Genomic DNA, 23,595 nt, shown 5'->3' with positions numbered 1-23,595 from the left:
TAACACCTGCACACTCTGCATGTTTGGCAGTTTCTATGCAGATCATGGGGTAAAGGAGGCTGCCACTGCCAACCCGATGGTCACCCAGCTGCCTTTGACTGCCTTGTCATCAGCAACAATCCAATTGTCACCATCCTGTGTGGTGTAAGAGAATTACACCACCTGTAAGTGGTGTAGGAGAATGATTTAGCTCTTCTCTGGGCCAAGGCAATTAGCTCTGCTTACTGTTACAGCTAATTGTAGCTGGGTGTAGTTAATTATTATGGCCTTTGCATCTGAGACTGAAAGTCAGGGTAATTGTTCCGTTCTGTAGCCCCTAATGATGGGTCCCATTCCTGTTGACAGCCTAGTCTGTAATTTCTGTGGTGCCTCTTCAGATCTGGAAATATGATGTAAATTTTCACTTAAATTGATACTTCTGGTTGGCAATTTAGTCTGGTAAGCCCCTTGAGAATAGGGTGTAGATAAATACACATATCTGCATCTAGACTTGTAACACTCCTGGGCAGTTTCACCAGCTGCAAACTTCAGTCTGTGGCATTAATATTTAGATATTTAATATATAGATATTTAATATTTAAACATCTAATACTTAGATATTTAATATTTAGAAATCGCCAGGCAAGCTCTGACTAAGGAAGAACTTCAGCTAGAGCCAGAGCTCTAAATATTTTTGTTAAATTGTGTTCAAAGGGAAACTCCAGCCACAAGCTTTTGTGTGACCTTGGAGGACAGCTAAATAAAAGCAAGAGAGGCTGGGGGATTTTTGCAGCTGGTGTGCCACGTCCCAGCTGCAGAAGCAAAGTGATGCTGTGATCCAAACAGGACAAACATAAGCTCATGAAACCTTTTCAGTTTTCAGCTATTAAAGTTTTATGGCTTTCCAGTAATTTTTATAAGACCTGTAAAACTAATAAACCCCTGAAAGATCTATTACTCTCTGGCAGTTTGATATTTTATAGGTTTTCCATTAGGATGGAACAATGACTCTTCTGATCCACTGAACCCTGTGGCTCCAGATGTGCCACTTGCCCCCAAAGCAAAGCTTGCTGGTACTTCTGAAAGAGAAACGTGGTGCAAACATGGGAACTTGTGTCCAAAAATTGTTTCTCAGTTTTTCTGGATGCCTAAATCCCTAGTGTCCACTGGGGGCAGTAAGAAACTCACAAACCCGAAAGAAAAGACAGTTTCTCCCCTACATCATATGGCTCCATTATTTACGTACACCAGAGGTTCTGAGGAGTTCATTCACATGGTCCTGCCCTTGACTTCAAAGGATTTCTCATGTGAATGATGAGATAGACTCATGTGAGCCATCAAACAATCCAGAACTATAATAGAAGATAATTAAACCATTGAAGCACAATTAAAACTTAAGAGGACCATGCTATGGATTAACAGCTTAAAGCATAGACCTCAAGGTCTTTGCGGTGACACTTTAGAAACTCTGGTTTTCTGTGTACATTAGAAACAACATCATAAGCTGGAGTTGCCTCTGTCCTTATCTGAAGAGACTTCTGCCCTCTGAAAGTAGTTGAAAAATTCCTCTCACAAGGTGTTTTGGCAATATTTGGGAAGGTTTTCATGCCAATTACATACTGTGCACTCTGGCTGACCAGGGCCAGACCCTGCAATGACAGCCTTGTCCTCTTCAGTGGGGCTGACCCTGGAGGATGCCCACGAAGCTCCATGCTGGTAGAAAACACCTTTTTCAAAGGTCAGATTTTTTTTCCTGAATAGCAATGCATTGTTTTCACTTGAGGAAACCTGGAAAGTACTTTTCACTGAGCAGAAGAATAAATAAATCTAATTAATAAAAAGTTAGATTGATTTATATAACATCATATGCTTGCAAATACTGAAAAAGTAATGTTTCATTTCCTTTCCAAGCAGAAGCTTCCTGGAAGCATTCTAAAACTAAAACATGTTTGTTTAAAATCTTTTCAAACATTTAAACTGCCTACTTCAAGTATCCTTATAGTTATTCTGACAGCCTCACCAGTCTCAATCTTACTTTGAACTTTTTAAACTGTCTTTCTTTCTATCTGTGTCTTTTCTATCCGTGACTTCTTTCCAGCACTTGCCCCCTAATTAAATTTCATTTTTCACAGTGGGTGAAATTCACCTTTTATTTCTCCACCACTGACTTCTGTTGAAATAAGTGGAGGCAGTAAAATTTCAAATTCTCCTAAATAGGAAGCAGTGGAGCACTACCTCTGTTTAGCACCTCTTTGGCTAAGACTACATTTACTATGCCACAACATAAAACTATAAAAATGACAATAAAACTCAGTAGCTTCTTTTCAGTAATAAATTTCCTAAATCTAAGTTGTTTTTTTTTAACCAGAGAATGTAATTTTTCCTGTGTAAATTTCAACTGAATTTTTGTGTGATGCTTTTAAAACGAAGTGAAAATACATCTCTGCCATCTTATCTTTCAAAAGCAGCTTGTACTGTGTGGTTTCCCATTGTTCTGGAAATAGTGCAGATGTAGCTCACACCTGCAAAGACAAAGGGGAAGATTTTTTTTTACAAAGTAGGTCAAGCTCTGCCATTATTTCATGAGTTGAACTGTTTTTTTCTGTGGATGCTTGCTATGGTTTGGGACAAACAGCCATCCCTGCTTCTTAGCCCAGAGTGAGGGCTTTTCTCTTGGGTTTTCTTGGGGTTTTCTCTTCCTTTGGCTTCTGTGTGATTGCTTTTGTTGTAGCCCTATCCCAGCTGGTCCCAGTTTGGGGTTGGTTCTAGAAGTAGATGAACACATGCTAACAAACTATTTATTTCCTGCAAAGAGAGCAGGTCCAGCTTAACATCATTTGGAAATGTGGTTGGATATATTGTGTTGCAGAAGGACTTTCTTGACTGCTGTAGAATGCAAAATAAGAAAAGCTGATTAAAGAACTGGTAGCACCTGAAATGCAGCTCAGTGATTAGTATTTGGTTCAGCTCCCATCACCACCCTTCATTTGATGTCAAAATGCCTTTTGCTTTTATATCAGGCTGACCCAAAAGATCTGTTTATTTCCTTTCATTTTGGCCAGAAGATCAAACCAGCCGTTTCCTTGTATTTCTTTTAGTATTTAAACAAGTCTGCTTCAGAAACTTGTGCCCAAAGTTAATCGTGTTTAAGTACCTTCTAGTTTAAGGATGTTAAGCATATGTCTGAGTCTGTTCCTGTGCAGTTTCTGAAGGCAAAATACTGCCAGAAAAATCAACTGGACAGGCCCCATTTCCCCAGCTTGCTTGTTCCTAAGAGTGGAGATTACATTTACAGAAGAGAAATTAACCCAGTGTGACCTGAGGTGCCTGAAACTGGGAGCACTCACCCCCACGTTCACCCCTGAGAGTCTGGGGCTGTTCAGGAAGCAGCAAATGCCATCATGCAAAGCTGTTTTTCCTTTCCAGCTATTTTCTTTCCAGCTCTAGGCTAGACTGGAACAGGGCAACTGGGGTTAAACTTAGCCTTCCTGTTCAGAATTTCATGCTGTTAACTTCCTAGAGCTGTGACCAACTCCTGTTGCTCTTGTTGCACAGTGTTTGCTTTTTATACACCAGGGCTGTGTCACAGGACCAAAACCTTTATGTACATGTGGGGTCAAGAAAGTAGAGAAATGAGGGACCTCTTTCCCCGTCTCCTTGGAGACCTGAGAAGCCTCTGCTCAAAGATTTTATTTTACTATTCCCCAAGTAAAAGAAAAAGTCATGGAGAGAGCTGGTCAAGCACAGGGGGAAGCATAAATAAATTACCCCCTGAGAATAGCTGCAGGCATTCACATTTCTCATCTGCAGGAACTGTAACCAAGAAGCATTCTGCTAGCTTTGGACATGAATCTATCCCCAGGTAATTTGTTCTGAAGGATTTCAATTAGAAAAAGCACCCATTTTCAACAAAAAGCAGGGAATAATATTAATTTCTTTTTTTTTTTTTTTAGTCCGTACTTTAAATAAATCAGTCATCCAGAATTTGAAAAAGAAAGTGTGGTGTAATTTAGAAGAAACAGTGCACAATATGGCAGCATTACTGGCAGTCAAACAACAGGGGAATCAGTAGGATGCCCCAGATTTGAAATAATATCTGAATTGAAGCAATATAGCCAGTGATACTGGTTACTAATAGTATACAGGGGTTTTTACTTGCCAGGTTTGACAGGCTGGACAGTAGTTCAGAGAAAACGTAGTTTTACAACTTGATCAGGACCACAACTTTACAGCAACCATAAAGCTGCTGGAGATATTCCCCCTTCCTCTGTGATGCAGTGCTTGCTTTAGGGTTTTGAGGCAACAAGAGGAGTATCTGTTGAGATTTATATGGGATTTTCCTACCTGAGAGAATACAATATGGGCTAACAGAGGTGTTTTATTGGAGAGAGAGGCAGAGAGGACAAAGAGGAGAGGGTTCCATGTCCTGGGCCTCAAGATAACACCAACACGTTTCTAATACTTACTTCAGATTAAAGATAAGCAGTTGTTTTCAGGATTTTTTTTTAATTCTAAATATTAAGGAGCACCAGCATCCAATCCTCTTGAAGATTTGATCTCCTAGTTCTTCAACTATACTTAGTCTTCTGAACACACTGAAAAATAGCACTTTCTCTGCCTTTTCTTCTTTGTAGTGGAAATAGTCGACATTTTCCCCCAAAATACTCTTCATCTGCTAAGCCTTTCCATATTAATCCAGTAAAAAAGGCAACATTTAAATGTAAATGGTGACTTGTTTGAAGTTCACATGTTTGGCTCTGATTGGCCAGAGCCTCTAAACTGTGCTGTTTTTCCAGGCTGTGAGACCCTTGAGGCAGGGTCTGTGTCTCCTTCTGGGTATTGTAAATGTCAATCACAAAGAGAGTGCTCAATAAATAAATAATGCTGGTTTTGTTACTGCTGTATGATGTTTCCCTTGCCAGAGGAATTAGAGTGGAGCAGAGATCAAAACCCAAATGAAAAAGAAGTACTCTGATTTATCTGTGCAGAGGACAGGAAACCCTGAGAGCTCACTCCTGTACAAATTCAGTGTTGCTTCTTTGCTCTTTTTTTTTAAATTTATTTATTTTTACCACTGGAGATTGAATACTTGGTCTGTTTTAACATTCTTCAGCAGGCTTCAGAGAAAACAATTCTGAAGCTCCAAGCAGCTGTGAATTGGGGTAATGCAAACACAGATAAAATGACCAAGGAATTAATTCAGGAGGGAGGTTCCCTTCCAAGTATAGACTTCACTTGATTCAGGAAAATCCTGAAACATGTGCCTGATATTTAATCTTGATTTCAAGAGGAACTAAGGGGGTGCTTAAGCTGCCCTGAGTAGTGACTGTCACTTGAATGGGATTTTTTGTGGTGTGCCCAGCAGTGGCAATGGGCAAAGGGAATGCAGTGGGTGAGCAGTGGCTCTGAGGATTACACCCACCCTGTGAGTGCTGGAAATCCTGTGCTTAGTTCTGTGCACACTGCTGAACCCAGCTTCAGCCTGATAGCTACAGAGGTGTTAACAGTGTCTGTAATCTCTCTGCTGCATTTAGAGTACTGAAATCCTGGGCATCTCTCTAAACCTTTTTACAGAAAATCCCAAAGCATTCCCCTAGTTGTTTGTAAGTGGTTACCTAGCTGGAAACTATCCACAGGACTTCTATAACTTGATGCAAACCCTTTTCCTTTTTTCCAGATAAAACAAGAGGATAAATTCTTCATTGAGAGCAGCTTAGAAATTAAGCAGCCACCTTTTTTCATTTAAGCTGCTAAAAGTCAGGAATTTGGTAGCGCTACCCTGGTATAAATGAGGGTAAAATGAGACCTGATTTCAGCCTTGGAGAAACACTTCCCACAAAGGAGCTTTGGGCCCTGGGCAGCTGATGGGAAGGATTCTGACCCTCCCATGGCCAGATCCTTCTGTAACTCAGGAGCCAGCCCCTCACCCCAGCAAACATAAATATAAATAACTCCTGTGCACCACCAGTACCAAGACCTGATCCGAGCCCCTTCCTTCTGTTGCACAAACACGTGGAAATGTGGGAAAATAAAAATTCCCTTCTTCCTTGCCTTTCCCCCTGAGCCCAGGAAGCGGCCACTAGGAGATGCTGCTGGATGCGGAATGCATCCTCTGCTGGGAAAGGAAAAAAAACTCGGAGCAGTTTGAGCTACGGCAGATTTTTTTTTTTTTTTGTAGCCATTTAGGGGGGCAATTTGAGACAGAGATATGTACAAAGCTGTTGTGTTGAGTGAAACCCTTACTAAGAGTTTGCAGTCATTTAGGGGGGGGCTACTTAAGCACTTTAAAAGAAAGGCATTGCCTTTTAGTGGGATAGAAATGACTAACCCAGGAATTTACTTCTCTGATGTAGAATATTGACTGCTGGGATTTGGCTAACAAAAAAGGTTTGTGTTTCTCTACGTGGAAAGTTTTAGCCCTCTTGATAATGTGACTTAAATAAATATTGGGAAAAAAAACAACCTTTCGGGATAAAATGAAATTAAAATTCAGGGATGTAATTAAAGAGAGAAATCAGAAATACACATGGGAATTCAAGGGGATTTTCTGTGTCTGGGCAGAAATGTGATAGGCTTAATGGTGATTCCAGTTTGAAGCTAAGGTGTTGGAAAAGCTTTTTCTGGAACTGTGTTGAAGAACTTCCAAAAAAAATGAAGATTAACTGTAAACTCCATTTATGTGTTTAAATTTGCTTGTTGCTGTAGCAAAACTCCAGATGCTGAGCAGCTTTATCACCCTCTGCAGTTGCTGGGGATGCCATGAGTGGCCGTGTTGTTCCTTTTCCATTAGGTAGTATTGTTTTCTGCAGGCTTGGTGCCATCAAATGAAGAATGTGAAAATTAGTGAAATAATGTAAAATTTGTGTTGTCCTTGGGCAACCTAAGTGGCTTTTCATCCACAGGGAGCCCACTTAGCACTAGCAATCTTTTCTCCATCCCTTTCTTGACATGTTCACTCAACACTGGGAATTTTTCTGCTGGCCTTTTTTTGTTTGTTTTTGTTATTTTTTTGCTAAGGACTCTTTGAGGAGTGGGTGGGAGAAGGGATACTTTTGAGAAGTATTTTGAACATACATGTTCCTGCAGTTCTCTTGCCCCCGTTTTCATAGAATAAGGCTAACATCTTCATACTTGTGTGTTTATTTTTAGATACCCTTTTTCCATATTTAGTAAATGCATTCTAAGCCTTGCAGAAAAAAAGGGGCCATTCATTTGGATAACTAAATACAGGAATTAAAAGTCCAGAAGTATGTATAAATAAGTAGCTTGATTCCCAGTCAGACTCAGCTCTGTGCATTTATTGCCCCACCATATGGAGGTACTATATGCTGCACCCAAAGCAAATATATGTTCTTTAAAGTGCTGTTTTAGGAAAAATGTGCTCCATGCACCTTCCATCACTGCTGCTGACACTTTTCCAGCCAGATCCTGCTTCTTGCTTGCTGAAGGACAGCATGGCACCCACTGCCTGGTGGCTGCAGCAGTGGGAAGCAAGGAAGGAATTGGCCCATGGTAAAGCAGCAACAGGAGAGGCAGGAGTGGGATGTAGGGAGTGGGTTCTGAGGTCCCAAGGAAGATGAAAGTTGATGTGGAGAAAGGGGGGCACGTGTGCCACATGATACATTTGACATTTTTGCTTGGGTCAGTGGTAGTCAGATATTGCAGCAAGATTCCAGGTCAGCCTTCCCAGTAAGCCAACTGTAATTCTGTGGGGCTTTGCAGGGAGAAGGCAGGGAGATAAATATACACTGAAAGGATAAAGTAACTGTTTAAATTTAATTGAGTAAGCTGGAAAAGTCTTTTTTGATCAGAAAGCCTATGCTGATAAGCCCTAAGCTTACAGGAGAAGTATGCCTTGTAGAACAGGGAGCATAATGAAAAATACTTTAATTTTTAGTATTTCTATAAGATATCCCTTTTGTGAGAAGTATACTTGCAAGGCTTCCAAGCATCCCTATATTCTATGGAAATATTTCTTTTCTTTCTCTCAGCAACTGGTTGGAAGCCTGGGGTTTTTATTGCAGCCATTCCACTGGCAGGACCCAGCCAGAGGGTCTGCCATCAAAATCTGAACCAGTTTCTGGTTGTTTTTTTTTTTCTTTGCAAACAGGTGGAAGAGCAGGCCCTGCTACAGGCAGCATGAGGTCCACTTCAGGCACAAGTCACTGCTATTACTTGCCCATAAAGTGAGTGCAGATGTTACTGGTGAGCAGAGGAACATTGGAAGCCTTTCAAAGGAAATGCATTCAAGGAGGGATTTGAAGGAGGAAGTGGCAGGAGCCTTGCATGGGAGAGGCTGTGATGAAATGTTTAGACTTGATCCACAGATGACAGGACAACATCCAGGGCAGTGTCACCAAGCAAATCACAGGATACCTGATCTGCAAGTGTCAAGCCTGAAGAGCCCCTCTTGGCTACTTGTGAGCATTTCACAGTGAATTCTTTAAAAAGTTAACCTGAAATGTGTTCCTTCCTTTGGGAGGAGGATTAACAGTGCTCCTGGGAGTATCAAAATGGGATGCATACTCAGTTGGAGGGGAATCTTGATTAACAAGTCTACAGTCACAGAGGGTGAGGAAGAAACTAAAGATAGTTGATGCCAACACTGCTCTTCCAGCAGACAGGCCCACTGTTGTGGGTGGTTTTTGTATGGAATTATTTTCAAAGCTAGCACTTGGGAAATGGAAATCCCTTTAATGTGCACATGATGGTGTTTTCAGTGCTCATCAGAGCAATCAGGAGCTTCTTGGTGCTAAGTCTGGACACTTTTCCTTTGCCTGATAGGAGAGTGCCAGCTCTGCTCTAACCTTTCTAAAAAGTACATCTTTTCCCGGTGATTAATCTGCAGAATTAAAATACACAGACTGAATAAAGGATGAGATAAGAAAATATAAGAGGAAGAAAGGAATTAGTTAACTGGAGGCTCTGGTCAGATCCATTCCTCCTTGCTCTCACGTTCTCCACTGGTTATTTATCTGCATCCCACCACAAAGTTCAGCTCAGTGTGTATGACTGTAGGGGATTTCCTCTCTCTTTTTAACACACAGATGTACCTAAATGTATTTTCATAGGAAAAAGGGGACTCTGGTCTTACAAATGCTTTTAACAGGAATGGAAGCCCAGTTTTTTCTGTCCTTGAGATGCCTTGAGACTCTCCAGATGGGATTCAGATCTCTGTCTCCTATCAGTTTCTGATTGACCCCTCACCCAAACGAATTACTGCAGGCTTATGCAAACAGGAGAACTGTGGAACTGGACCTTTTGCTTTTCAGTGTGTACCCTGTGGTGTTGACAATTAATCTTTTTAAAATCTAGCAAGATGAGATAAGAGCAGTAAGCTCTGGTAACACAGCCATGCCGTGTGTGGACTTTGGGTGATCCTCTCCTCTTAAATCACTGCCCAATTCCTTCAACTACCCAAACACCAAACCCAGAAACTAATCTATCTAACCCCAAAGGATTTCTGGTCCTAGAAAAAAAAAAAACCAACCCAGACAGTGAGCTCCATATGCAGATTGGGGTCACTTTTTGCTGTCATTATTTTAAAGTGATGCCTTCTGAGTGGCTGCCACCATTGCTGTCAGAGCAGACTGGTTGCTGCTGGCACTGTGCCTTGTAGCAGAAATAGTTTATTTTTATAGGTTTCTGATTCTTCACGTGTAGGAGACCTTAGGCATTTTATTCATTCTTTTTCTGGCTGAAGGTGGCCAGTTCTCATTCTCCTTTTATAGCCTGCATGTAGCTAACAGCTACCAACTGCTCTCATGGAATGAAGATGAGGGTTTGGTGTAACTCTCTACTGCAAACAGCTCACTGGGTCTGTGGCAGCTCCTTCAGTGCTACCCCACTGTGATCTCACCTGGGATTTGTGTTTCAGGTCCCTCAGTCTCTCCTTCACTATCTAATTCTCTGCACTTGCTTCCTGGCGAGGTTCCTCAACCCCACTATTACAGCAGAGCAAAGCTAACATCCTCCAGGCTACATTTTTTTAGGAAGGGCTGAAAGAAGCTTTTCTGTCTTGGCAGGCCAGCATCTAAAAAGTGGGAATGTTGGCAGCTTCATTTAGGGGTTGGCCATTCTGGGGAAACTCACTTCATCTCTTCCTTTTTACACTGATTCCAGTCTCCTGTGTACAGAGTTTTATTTCTTCTTTTGTGGGGGAGTAGATTAAGAACTGTTGATTAGACAGACTGCTGATTGAAAATCAAAGGTCAAGATTTTCAAAATGCTTAGGAAGATGAATAAGCAGCATGCTCCCTTCGTAATTAAACTGGTGGCTGAGCTGCTGGAACACAGAATGTATGTAATTTTGGGGCATTTATTCACATTCCCAAGTCTGACCTTTTGAGCTAACTTTAGGTACTTCTGAAAAAAATCTTGGCCAACTGTCAACAACATAATCAGCAAGCAGAGGAGTTAGCTCTGAGTAGACCACCCTGAAATAGTTCTCCTTTTGCTGGCAATTTATACCATTCCCCACTGGATCTCTCTCTTGAGTGGAAGATCTTGCTGGATTTATTGTGGCTTCACCACAAATACGGTAGCAAAGCCCCCTCTGCATTTTCTCATGAGGAAGAATTCAGCTGTGAGTGAGGAAATAAGGTGTTCAGACAAAACACAGCATGATTGTGGCCTTTTTCTTGAAATAAGTATCTTCTACCACCTTTGAGCCCTACTCCTTGTATTCTTTATCCTTCAGAACAGGCAAAGCTCTGCTAAGCAAAGCAAGGGTTGGACTTGATGACTCAGAGGTCCCTTCCAACCCAGCTGATTCTATGATTCTATTAATAATGTATCAATAATATATTTTGGTCCTGCACAGAGAAGTAGGCAGGCAGTGTATCTCAGTTGCAGTAGAAAGAAAAAGATGCTTTTATTGGATATGTAGACTTCTGTGTTACAGCTGAGAGCTGCTCAGCTTCCTTTTTGGAAGACAGAGGAGCACTGAAATCACCAAGAAACCCCATGGGGTGGCTTTTAGGACAGATGTTTCTAAAGCTTTAGGGTAAGGGTACTCAAGTGGGGCTCTAGGATGGAGGTGAGGATTTTAAGCACAGTTTGCCCAGGTCTCACCAAGGTCTCAGGCTGATGTGGGAAATCTGCATTTCTTGCCAGACCAACCCAGGGGGCAGCTGCAGTCCACTAGAGGAGTCAAGGAGGAGCCAAACCTCAGTAAAACGAACCAGCTGGCCTTGAGCTCCTCTCTTTTAGGGCTCATCTTGTGGGTCAGTGTTGGGGATGCACCAAAATGATTTTCCCAGGGGCCATGAAGAGTTTGACCATTTTGTTCAGTGGTAGTAGGTTTGGTAGATGATGTCTTGAAATGTCATCTTGGCCTTTCACCATGTCTAAAACAGAGGTGGACTGTTTGCTTTTTGATGAGCATCATGCAGAGGCATTAATGTTAAATTTTGGGAGGATAATGTGACCTTTCCTTCATTGCTGGGTGGGAAGTCTATATGAAAGAGGTCCCGTGATGGAAAAGTTGAGAGCTGGGCAAATTTGGTGCTGACACTAAAGCCATAACTAATGAGAGCAAGCAGGTGGACTATAAACCCCATATTCAGTCCCATAATAAAGGAGTTTAGCACTACTGTGGTGCATACTCATACCTTACATCGTGAGGCTCCAATGCTTACACAACCACTCAAGCACAAAAATAATTCACTAGGAGGATGTGAGGAATTAGTTTCATGACTGATAGAAATTGCACCTCAGGGGACAATGCTTTAAAAGTAGGTGTATGTGGGAAAGCAGTGTTATTTGCACTAAATATTTTTATAGTAATGCATGTTAAAAAAAAAATTAATAACTTTATGCTTTAATATAGGCAAGTTTAGCAAGAAAATCACACACAAAGTATTGCCTTCACATAAATCAGCCTTCCAGAATCAGGTATAAATCTTTTGTTAGCTGCTTTTTAACCAGTATTCTAGACTCTGATTAAGTAAGAATCCATTTTGGTGTCTTTTGCATCCTCAAAATACCACACCTGAATTTCCTCCAACATTTGCACCTTTGTTTTTCTACAGACTTACTAGTAAGTAGCAAGCACATTTTTGTCACTATTTATTCAGTTCAGATATTATGCTACATGTTGTAAATTCCCACTTCCACCGATGAAGAGAGGGGTAAGCAGCAGGGTGAGCTGTCAAGGCACACACTTGTGTCAAGAGAGAGTTAGGCTGAGGCAATATTTTAAATTCACAGTTGGCTACAACTTATTGGAGAGCCTTGCTCAAAGACTGAAAATACCAAAAAGCCTCTGAATAAGGTGGACCAAGAAAAGAAGTATTCAGAGTATTGATCACTGTTAGGTTCATTTTTAGAAGGTTATTGCTTCATTTTCTGGTAGAGACAGAATTTCTATTCATACTCCCTCTAGGACCACAATTTCCCCTCAAAGTCTCTGCAGTTTTAATTTCAAGCAAGAGCAAAATATCTTGAAATTTTAGGTCTATTGGAAGGAGTTACATATTTCTTCTTTTCAGGGAGCTCAGCTTACTTAGGGCAGGTTTATTTTTTTTCTAGTCAAGCTGGAAATAGCTGGGTTTAGAAATACTGTGGTTAGCTTAATTGCTTTCTAAAATATGGGTTTTACCATGCTTAGATATGAATTGGTATGAAATGAATTTAATTCCTATCATAATTAATTTAGGTTTCAATTTGTTGGCTCACTCTTGCACTGAGAGTAAATCAGAGGAACACATTGTTGAGTGTTAATTTTCTGGTTTCTAACAGGTTTGTGACCTGTTTGTTACAGGTAGCTGTAACTGGTTATTTCCCTGAAGCTTCTTGAAATCCTGGGGCTGCACTGTAAGCTTTTCAAGGTTTAATATGCATTTATTAATGGCATAAGTTCTAGCCACAAAGCATATGATTAAAAAGTGCTGAAAGAAATGTTGATTTTTAATTTCCTTTACATTAGCAGTGGCGTTCTGTCCTGGTTTGGATAGAATTCTGTCCTGGATAGAGCAAATTTTCTGTCTTGTAATTTTGCTTTCAGCTCAGTCTCTTGTAAGTAGCTGCATTTTCTGAAATTAACAGCAAGTTTCTCAGTCTCTGCTTCTGGGACTGATAAGACTCCATGTTCATAGTTACAGCTGGAGAATGGGCTGCAGAACCCAGGCCACTGCCTGGTTCTGAGGAACATTCTGTGCTCTGGAAAGAGAAAGGGAGTAAAGAGGTCACACCTGCAACCCCCCCCTTTAAGGAGAAGCAGACAAATGACCAAAATTGACCAAACAGAGTATTCCATTCCATACACATCATACCCAGTGGAAATCTGAGGGATCACGAGGCTCAAGCCCCTTCCTCTTTGCCCTTCTTCTCCTGTCCCTGTTTGCTTCAGCATCCTGGGAGGATTCCATCCATCCCTCTGCCTGTGCTCCTGATCCATCTCAGCCTGAATCTGTTCCTGCCTCCAGCTCCCCACTGCTGCTGACTCCAGGATTCCAGCCTGGACTTTCCCAGGGCTGCCCTGCAGCCTCGGATGTGATGTGAGAGTTATTGAGGGAAAAGGGGGAGAAATGTGGCCTTGTTTTTGTCTGTATATTTGTATATATTTAGTAACTTTTCCTTTTACCATTCCTGTTCCATTAAAGCTGTGTAGTTTAGTTTCCAACCCATAAGTCTCCCCCTTATTCTCTCTCCTTTTTTATCAGGGAGGGGAGGGAGATTAGTAGAGAGCATCTGTCACTCAGTTCATTGCTGGCACAGCATTAAACCAAAAAGAAACAAAACTTAAGAGTACAGAAACTGAACAAGAAAAAGGGAGACTTGGGAGGAGCTTCAGTTTTCTCCTGTGTGTTTGAGTTTACATAAGGAAATATGATTTATTTCTGCATGTGGAACAGGGAAGCTCTGGTACCTCCCTCTGCAGGATCCTGGATGAATTGTGCCCAGTTCCTGGGTATGTCATTACCAGATGAGTTAGTGGCAGACTCAGTGTGTTTCTTTTCTCTGAATTGTCTCCAGTTGTGGTCTGAAGGAAACTTGGCTAAGCAATAGGCAACGTGATACCCACGTGTTAGCCAAGGCAGGAAAAGCTGAGAGGAATGAGTTAATACAACGTGAGTGGTGAAATTGAGGGCTCTGGTTTGTGACCCCTGTCAGATTTGGCATTGGCTGCTAAATCCTCCCTGGCACAGCTGCCCTGCCCCTTTTTTAAGGTCAGTGTTCCTGTAGCAGAAGTGATGGAGTGGGAGATGTACCTGTTTGTCAGCAGCAGTGCACTGCTCAGTGCTTTAACATGAGCTAAAGCCAGTGATGCTTTGAGCTGCCACATGGGGTTGTGCACTGTGGCCTCTCCCAGCACAGCAGCAACTTTTGAGAAGGGTTTTGACAAGAGGATTTCAAGGACAAGGAACTTTTTGGATGGCGTTGCTACATGTGCTGGGAATTGTGTACCACATTACTAAGCTGGGAAACTACAAACTGATGGAAAGAGAAGGAGTATGATTGCACAGGCTGCCTATTTGTGATGTTTTAGAATATTAAAGTTGTCTTACATTTTCACTGGGTTTCCTCATATCTTCAGCTTTGAAAGTAATGCAACAGCTCAATCCACTAGTGAAGTTCTACTTGAGTTTTGATTTCCAAAGACGATTTATCACACTCCTTGCCTTTAGTCTGACTTCATCACAAGTGTTCACAGCACTTTGCAAGGAAACTAAAAGCAGGTTCTAGCTCTGGTGCTCTGTGGTCCAACAGGCAGACCATGGAGCAGAATTAAATCAAGGAAGAGACCTTGCCAGAACCAGATTATCTGAAAGAGAAATTCTATGGCTGCAGAGGAGCTCAGACATGCTCAGGAGGGAATGAGTTGACCCTTCCACGCTACAAATGTCCAGCAATGAATGAAGTGTTTTGAGATAGCTGTCTGAAGACATGTTGTCTGAGAGCTGCAGGAAAAAACAGAGGCCCTCAGAGAAAGAGCAGAGATAAAAGACCCAAAAATACAGCTTGCATTTCCTGTACCCAGGTTTCACAAAGCTTTAGGGATCCTGGAAGCTGAAGATATTCTTCCACAGTTCTTCCTTTAGCCTCTGTAACTAGTACAGACAAAATGTGAAAGCTGGATATAAACAATCTCTCTATTAAGAGTTGAAAAGTTAGAAAGGAGCAGTAGGGCACAAAAGATGCAGAAAACCATCCTGTTAACCTTAATTCCAGTTTCATCTTTCCATCTATGCTTCTGATTGCTGACAGCTTGTATTAAAGTACCCCTGATATTTGGTGAGGGCATTGCAATCCATCAAGATTTTCAGAGATCTGTCAGGACTTCAGCTCTTAAAGAAAAAAAGAAAAAAAAAAAAGAATCAAGATAATCCAATTTTTTAAATGAAGCCTAAATGAATATTCATTGATGGACTGACAACCTTAATGGCCAGTTATGGATGAGCTACAAACCCCAGAAAATGAGGTTTATAATGGAAACTACAATTCAACCATGTACCAAGAGCACTGCAGATAGGATATGGTAACACAGAGCCCTTCCCTGTCTGAGTGAAGTGGCTGCCTCAGAGTTCTGAAGAATTCACCTGCTCCTTACCCATCTTCTCTGAGCTGGAAAAAAAACCAGCAGGCATTTTGTTAGATGCTAAGCATCAGAAATATCAGCATTATCAAGTAGTATCATGGCTAATTTTGGGCCATAAAGAGAAGGACATTTGGAATAGACTGTAAATAGCTGGGAAACTATAGAAGAGGCCACTACAAGAGAGAAAGGAGAGGAAAGAGTAAAGAATCCACACTTAAGTGTGGATTAAATGGCTTAAACATGCCCATAAATAAAGGACAGATGTTTCTTGTTGGGGTATCCACTTTTAAGACAGCTTCAGCCCTGCAAAGCAGCCCGTGCAGCTTCCTTATATAACTGCAGTGTAACACTACATAGCTGTGTTTAGGGAAGTTTGGTTTAACCAAATTTAATCAATAACCAAATTTAACCAATAAGTTAAGTTTAGTGATAAAACATTAAGGGTAAAATCAGACAGAATTAAGAGCAGGTGGGATGTCTCTTGATGAGTACCAAATATTTCTGTATTTAGCAGCCCACCTTTTTGCCTGCTTTCCCAAAAGATGTTGTTACATTCCTGCAGCCAGTGCTATCAGCTCTGAATCCTCCTTCTTGCATTTATGCAAGACCTGAAAGTATCCAAAAGGTTGAGATTTAGGCCATCTAAGGCCAGATAATTGAGGGCTAATGTGCTCTCCATACCCCTAAGTCTGTTACCATGCACAAATGCATTATGGTGTTTCATTACCTGATCATATAACGGGGTGCTGTGACAATGTGACACCCTGTTCAGCAAAACAGGAAATGTTGAGGAACCTTTCTGTGTTTTTCACATCAGCAGCTTTCAGTAATAAAAGTGCCATGCCCTCTGTGATGGGGTGACTACAGATGCATTAGTATTCTTCAAAGAGCATCACTCTTGTCATTATGGTAATGACAGACTTTGCATGCTTAACCTATCACTTATAAAGAGAGTATTTTTGTTTCTATAGAACCAGATTGTTCTTCCCCCATGTGTACTCAAGTAAGTCAGACAATTCCAGGATTAAGGGTCTCAGCAACGTCAGTAGGATTAAAGTGAACGTTTTTTCAGAAGTGACTGGGATTTGTTAAAAACCTCATTCTGGAGAGTTTTATTCTTTCTGCATTCCAGCAAGCACAATTTTTACTAGGTTCATCATATATTGCACTGCCTCAGCTACAAAATCTGGATCCAAACTCATAGCTGGGCCAAAGTCTCAGCAGTTTCTTCCCTCACAGAGATAAAAAATTGTGGTTTATAACAGCCAGACTTTCTATTAGCAGGGCTTAGTATTGAGAGATCTGTCCCCTCCCAGACGTGATCTCAGGTGCATCATTTCACTTCTATCTCAGTTTCACCATTTCCAAGAAAGAGGTAAACAAGCTTGCACCTGGTGAAAGGGAATCATCTTTATAGAGCAGATGAAGTGTACTAGCATGCATAGATTCAGTTATTTGAGAATATAAAATAATTCTGGGACACCTCAGGGAAAAAAAAAAAGCTTTTCCTTAGGGATAGCCTCCCAGCCTTATGAAGAAATCCACACCTATTTGTTCCACAAGCATCCCTGTTCAATCCTTGTCAACTATTTCCATCCAGACTGCATAGCCAGCCCTGCCCCAATACAGCTCCAGCATTTGGGAATGTTTTCCTGACTGTGCAGTGCTTGAAGTGCCCCTTGCTGGAAAAGCCCTCCTGTGTAACCAGCAGGGCTGGGGTGTGAATTTGCAGAGCATTAGCTGCTCTACATTAACTCCTGCAGTAAATGTGTCACTGGGCTCACAAAAGTATTTTTAGTACAGATTAAGGCTATTCACACAGGAAGCTAGTGCAGAGTAGCTGGGGCTGGATAAATTCACACCTTAGCTCAGTCAGTGCTGAATTTCCCCTGTAGACAAGCCCACCCTCTATCCACCTACTCAGCTTGCATGTCTCACAGTGCTGCTTTCCCTCAAGTGCCTCATTTCTGGGTATGCTCCCCCATGCATCTTCCTTTTTGCTTTTGGAGAGGCATTTGTTGCATGCTACCTGCCCAGCAAACCTTCAGTTCCTGCACCTGCTCTCATGTCCTTTACCAACACCCTCTGAGCTCCCAGCACTTGGTTTCCATGCTGGAAAACATGGTTGCTGTAGGCTGGTACCTCAACCAACACCCACTGCTGCATTTCCAACTTCTGCTTTGCAGATGACACTAAGCTGGGGGGAAGTGTGGATCAGCTGGAAGGCAGGAGGGCTCTGCAGAGGGACCTGGACAGACTGGAGAGTTGGGCTGATCCCAACGGGATGAGGTTCAACACGGCCAAGTGCCGGGTCCTGCACTTTGGCCACAACAACCCCATGGGGAGCTCCAGGCTGGGCACAGAGTGGCAGAAAGGGACCTGGGAGTCTGGATTGCCAGGAAACTGAACATGAGCCAGCAGTGTGCCCAGGTAGCCAAGAAGGCCAATGGCATCCTGGCCTGGATCAGGAACAGCGTGGCCAGCAGGTCCAGGGAAGGGATTCTGCCCCTGTGCTCAGCCCTGGTGAGGCCACACCTCGAGTCCTGTGTCCAGTTCTGGGCCCCTCAGCTCAGGAAGGAGATTGAGGTGCTGGAGCAGGTCCAAAGGAGGCAACTGTGCTGGTGAAGGGACTCGAGCACAGATCCTATGAGGAGAGGCTGAGGGAGCTGGGGGTGTTGAGGCTGGAGAAGAGGAGGCTCAGGGGAGACCTCATCACTCTCTCCAACTCCCTGAAAGGAGGTTGGAGCCAGGGGGGGGTTGGGCTCTGCTCCCAGGCAACTCTCAGCAAGACAAGAGGGCACAAGAGGTCTCAAGTTGTGCCAGGGGAGGTTTAGGTTGGACATTAGAAAGAATTTCTTTACTGAGAGGGTGATCAGACATTGGAATGGGCTGCCCAGGGAAGGGGTGGATTCTCCACCCCTGGAGATATTTCAAAAGAGCCTGGATGTGGCACTCAGTGCCATGGGCTGGGAACTGCAGCGGGAGTGGATCAAGGGTTGGACTTGATGATCTCTGAGGTCCCTTCCAACCCAGCCAATTCTATTCTATGATTTTATGCTGGTACTCCCTCTCTGGCCAGTTGTGCTCCACAACTGTCTTCATCTTCCCCCTGCTTTCTTTGGAGCTGGCTTGGATTAGTTGTGGGAGAAAAGCAAAGCCTTACTGCAACCTAAGTATGAATTCCCTGACCTGCCCCATATTGAGAGAGCACCATGCTCAGGACACCACGTGGGACCGTGTCTGAGCAGAGCTGTTATCATTTAATTACTCATTTTACAATAAGCTTGACACTTCTAAATTGCTGGGACACGTTTGGCTGGGTATAAAGCCATCCATTGTAACCCAGCAATGCTATAAACTTCTCCTTAGCACCTCCTCCACCTCACTGCTGGCTTTTATGTTACTCAGGCTCGTTGCCTCTTGGTTGGATGGTAAGCTGCTTGGGACAGGATCAATGTCTTTTGTACTTCATCAGGATCTAGCAGGGCAAGAGACTCCTATCCTGTTACACAGAGGCATAGCTGCAGCACAAGTGATGGTGATTGTGATTACAGCTGACAACTGAAATAAATGGCACTCTGCAGACCTCTTCTACTTCAGCTGCATTAATGTGAAAGACAGAGAATACAACCATGATCCCAATGTTGAAAGCTGGGATCAAACTGGGAGTGTTGCAGTCCTACTTTCCCTCCCCTTTTCACGACTGGATTACACACCTTATTAAGAACATTTTCCTGCGTGCTTTGTGTTATCCCTTTGCCCTCAACAATGAAGGAATGCAAGAGCAAGCCTAGTTTTTCTATGCTTTCTCTTCTTTTTCCTTGCTATGTGGGACTTGATGTCTAATCCATGGGGTTTCTGGGACAAGCCACTCAGAGAGAATACACCATTATTAACAGAGGACATCACTGAGATGCTTGAACAATGCCCCATTGTTGAGAACAGAGAGAGGCTGCTGATGGTTCAGCTCCAAGCCTTGAATTCCCTCTGCTAACCCCACAGCTAACCCACAAGAACCTCTTCTCCTTGCCTGCTGCTCCTCTCTTTTCCTTTAGAGTCTTTGTTGCCTTTTTTTTTTTTTTTTTTATTATTATTATTAAGGCTTCTCGTTGTACTCATTTGCATGGCAATTTGCAATTACAGTTTACAGATAATCCATTGCCAGGCTGGTTTTTTGAGTTCTAGAAATAAACAGAAAGGCTCCAGAGACCTTAAATATTCTATTCAAGGGTGTCTTTTGCAAAGGAAGAAAGAAGACAGTTCCCTCTCTGCCCTGAGCTTCTGCACTGTACCTCTTTCAAACACAGGGTTATTAATCCAGTAAGTGGGAAATTCTTTTCAAAATCCTCTCTGAAAGCTTGATGAGGTGTATGCCCACTTCTCTGTAACTCTGACAGGACACTAACTTTTTTTTATCTCAAGGCCATCATAAATAATGGTCCCATCATAAATAATGGATTTTAGGAGATGCTGGAACCATTGCTAGGAAGTCTTCCTACAGTGTAACTCCAGATGGAAAGCTCTTCAGGATGGACACCTTGTACTTCTTTCTTTGCTGAAACCTCTTCAAATGCAGATTTTGGCTTCCTACCCAGAGCTTTGAAGAAACAGCTCTAATAAAATCTCTCCTCCCCAACCCCCAAAGCAACCAAAGTCTCAATGCAAGTGGCTGTATCCAGGGTATTTAGCAAAGCAGGTATTTGGGAGAGAGTGCACCTAATTCTCACTTTTGCCACTCCAGGTCTGCAGTCAGGCACTAAAATTACAATCTGCCTTGGTCAAATGCAGCTTTTAAATGAGTGAAAAATGTGTGTGTAATGATGATTCCTAGTTTCTAGTTAGGTGAAAGGAGGTAAGATTTATTAGCATCTTAACTTTTATTTTCAATGTTGCAGGTAAACACCCATTACTATTTTTGTAAATGATGTGATAAACAAGTGTTTCTGAGCTTCAGGGATGTTAACTTCTTTGCTGGTCTTGGCTTTTTGTTTGGTGGTATTTTTTTATTATTTTTTAAAGTATAAATAGATTAAGTACTGCCAATGTGAATGTTTGGATTTATTGATTTGACAGGTTAATATTGACCTTTTGTCTTGGTCAATATTTGCCTAGGAGGATATTAAATCTTAGAGATGGCAAAAGTCAGCACATACATTGTAACTGGAATATAAGAAAATTGTAATGCTAGAAGTTTTATTAACCAATAATGAAAGTTTGGAAGAACTAATTATTTTCAAGTTAAAATCAAATTAATCAAACCACTGGGCTGCTTTTTTAAGAGTGGTCAAGCACCTTGACCTGCAGTTTAAAGATACTTAGTTTCAATTTATCCAGGTTTAATAAAGGGAATGAGGAATAGACAAGATGTTTGATTTATACTTAAATAAAGTACTTTGTTTAACTAGAGATTAATATAGAATAATGTATTTATTTTCATGGGGAAAAAAAGCCCACCAAAGGAACAGAAATACACAGTGATTTTCCTTCCATTTTCAGCTAACAAATAGAGAAAGTAAAGCTTTGAGCTTTATTGCGTCTATTTTATATCTATATCTATAGTGCTTGCACTAGAATTATCAGGAAACTTCTCTGCATTATTGCAGTCTATTTTAGATTTTAAGAAAATGGGGGGAAAAAAAAAAAAAAAAGTCAGACAAACATTTATCTCCAGGGAGGAAACAACCAGTTCAGCTGCAGCCAGCTGTTTCTATACATTTTCCAGAGTACATTCCTCCAGGGCTCCCACACTGCTGACCTAGAAAAGGTGAGCACTTGGAGCTTCCCAATGGGTTGGTGTCTTTCCAGGCTAGAAGCAAGATTTTTAACACCAAGAAGTTTCCCCTCTTCTCATTGCTGAAGGAGTCCTTTTCCTCCTCCCAAAAGGTTGCTCAGAGCGCTGCCACTTTGTAAAAAAGAAGACCCTGATCCCCATCACACATTCTTCCCATTTCTCTGGGCATAGGTATTTAACAAAAAGGAATGTTCCTCTAAAGTTTTGACTAACTCTTCTCTGAATTACTGGGGGATGGCTCATGCCACACCACAGCTGTTCTCTTGTTTACATAGCATGGTTTAAAAGGACATTCCCTCCGTGGAACATATGGAGCATGGATGTTGCATATTGCATTCTAGAGTAAGGCTTGTTAAATCCCACTTTTATGGCTTGGGTTTTTAAACCCCAGCCAGCCTTTGCTGCAGGAGACTGACAGGAGGGACAGGTGTGTCAGGGCTTCAGCCTGGTGACAAGTTTTCACATTCAGCTGCATTCTTCCAGCAGCAAAGGGCCGAGCAGCTGGCAGCCCCCCAGCCTCCTGCCTCTGCAGGAATGCCTGTGGCAGGGAGAAGAATGTGCTGGGTCCCTCACCCTGCCACACAGCCACGGCTGCCACTCCTGCTCATCAGGTGAAACCTCCCTTGGAACCAGCTCCAGCCACCCCTGTTTGCCCTGAACGTGGTCCTGAGGTCCTCACTGGGGGAGATGTTGAGGGATTTTAGGGAGTGAGCAGATGGCAGAGCCAAGAAGATGCAAAGAATTGGGCTTGTTGGATTCAGGTCTCTTCTGGGGAGCAGAAAAATTATCCAGTTGTGAAAAGGGGTGAAAACCAGGCATAGCTTGCTGTGCCCTGTGACTTGCTGGAAGATAAATTTTAACAGGGATAAACTGCACCAGGTTTTGTGAGGCAGAGTTTTAGAAGGGTCTTTCTGAAGCTCATTCAGCCTGCTAGCAAGGTGACCCCAGTAAGTGAATGCTCCTAGATGCAGACACCCCTTGTGTGCCTATTTCAGGGAACTTCTGAGGAGCAGGTATCCAACATAACTGAGAAAGCTGAAAGATAAGTAAAAATTCAGCTTCTTTGGGCTGCATTGCAGCTAAAAGCATCAAGATATGAAGCAAAGGGCTAGATTATTCTTTGTCCCTGCTAGGTGTGTTAGAGAGAACTGCACATCCTCCCCACTCCCACTCTTCCCCCTTGTGTCACATCCCTCCTGGGCTGCAGAAATGTCTTTTTATGGCTCAAGAAGGGGAATTGGCACTGCTGGATGGGATGAGGCATTTCTCTAGAAGTGTGCAGTAGGGATCAGCTCTGGCCACACTGACAGAGCCAGGGCATCCAGGGCTCCCTGCCCTGCCCTTCCACCAGCTTTCACCTGGGCAGTCTCTCTCCCTTCTCTTGTGCATGTTTGTAGCATGTATTTATTTGTATTTATTCACCATGTATTTGTATTTATTTCACCATTTGTATTTATTCACCATGTATTTATTTGTATTTATTCACATGTATTTATTCACCACCTATAGTAGTGAGCAAGGTGAGGTGCTGCACCAAAATCCTATCCTAACTATTCAGCTAAATCCAGCTGTAAGAAAAACAGCTAAGAAAAAGCAGGAACCAGTCACCTTCCTTGGCTGTAAAAGAGGAATGGTGTGAGAAGCCAGGGAGAAGTCCCAGCCCCCACACCCTCACACAGAGCCCAGCCAGCAGGCAAGCACTCTTCAGTCTTTTCTTGCAAGATGTTATAGGTATTTCTGCATAGAAGCTATTTCCTCTTTTTTTTTTCTTTCTTTTTTTCCTTCTTTTTTTCCCCTTTGAAGGTCACTGGAAGGGTGAGCTGCATCATTACACAACTCAGCAAATCCAGGTGCTACAATTACCTAGTCTGAAAAAATCATGCAAGAGCATTTGCTCTTTTGTAAAGAGGGCAAGCATCTGGGAACCTTCCTCTTTCACAGTAATCTCAATTGTTGTGAAATGAATGAATACAGATGCCTGGATTTTCCTTAAAGACTATCTTTAAGTACCAGCCAGCTGATCTCCAACAATCCAGAGGGTGTAGGATACATAAATCTCCTTTATTTACAGCCACCTACCTCCCACCCTCCCCCAGATCCATATCCTCCACCTCCCAGTAGCAGCAGCTGTGAGAGCTGCATCCATCCAGTGGCAGGGAGGACAAGAGGATCTGAAGCTGCAATGTTGCTTGGTAACCACCTGCCAAGAACACCAAAGAGCCAGGACTGGAGCCTCTGGTGTCACATCTCTCAGACAAATGGGTGCCTGGCAGTTGGCCTGAGG

The 23,595-nt window shown here is 42.4% G+C and overlaps 1 long non-coding RNA gene across 2 annotated transcripts in view; it reads left to right on the top strand.

Moving 5' to 3' along the window:
• LOC139795722 (uncharacterized) overlaps positions 1–23,595 on the top strand; it is a 41,472-nt gene that overhangs the window by 2,791 nt on the left and 15,086 nt on the right. The window lies entirely within an intron of this gene.

Source organism: Heliangelus exortis, chromosome 4 (assembly GCF_036169615.1).
Source record: "Heliangelus exortis chromosome 4, bHelExo1.hap1, whole genome shotgun sequence".
Classification (NCBI taxonomy): domain Eukaryota; kingdom Metazoa; phylum Chordata; class Aves; order Apodiformes; family Trochilidae; genus Heliangelus; species Heliangelus exortis.
The sequence above is the reverse complement of the archived record's forward strand: the minus strand, read 5'-3'. Positions and strand labels throughout refer to the sequence as shown.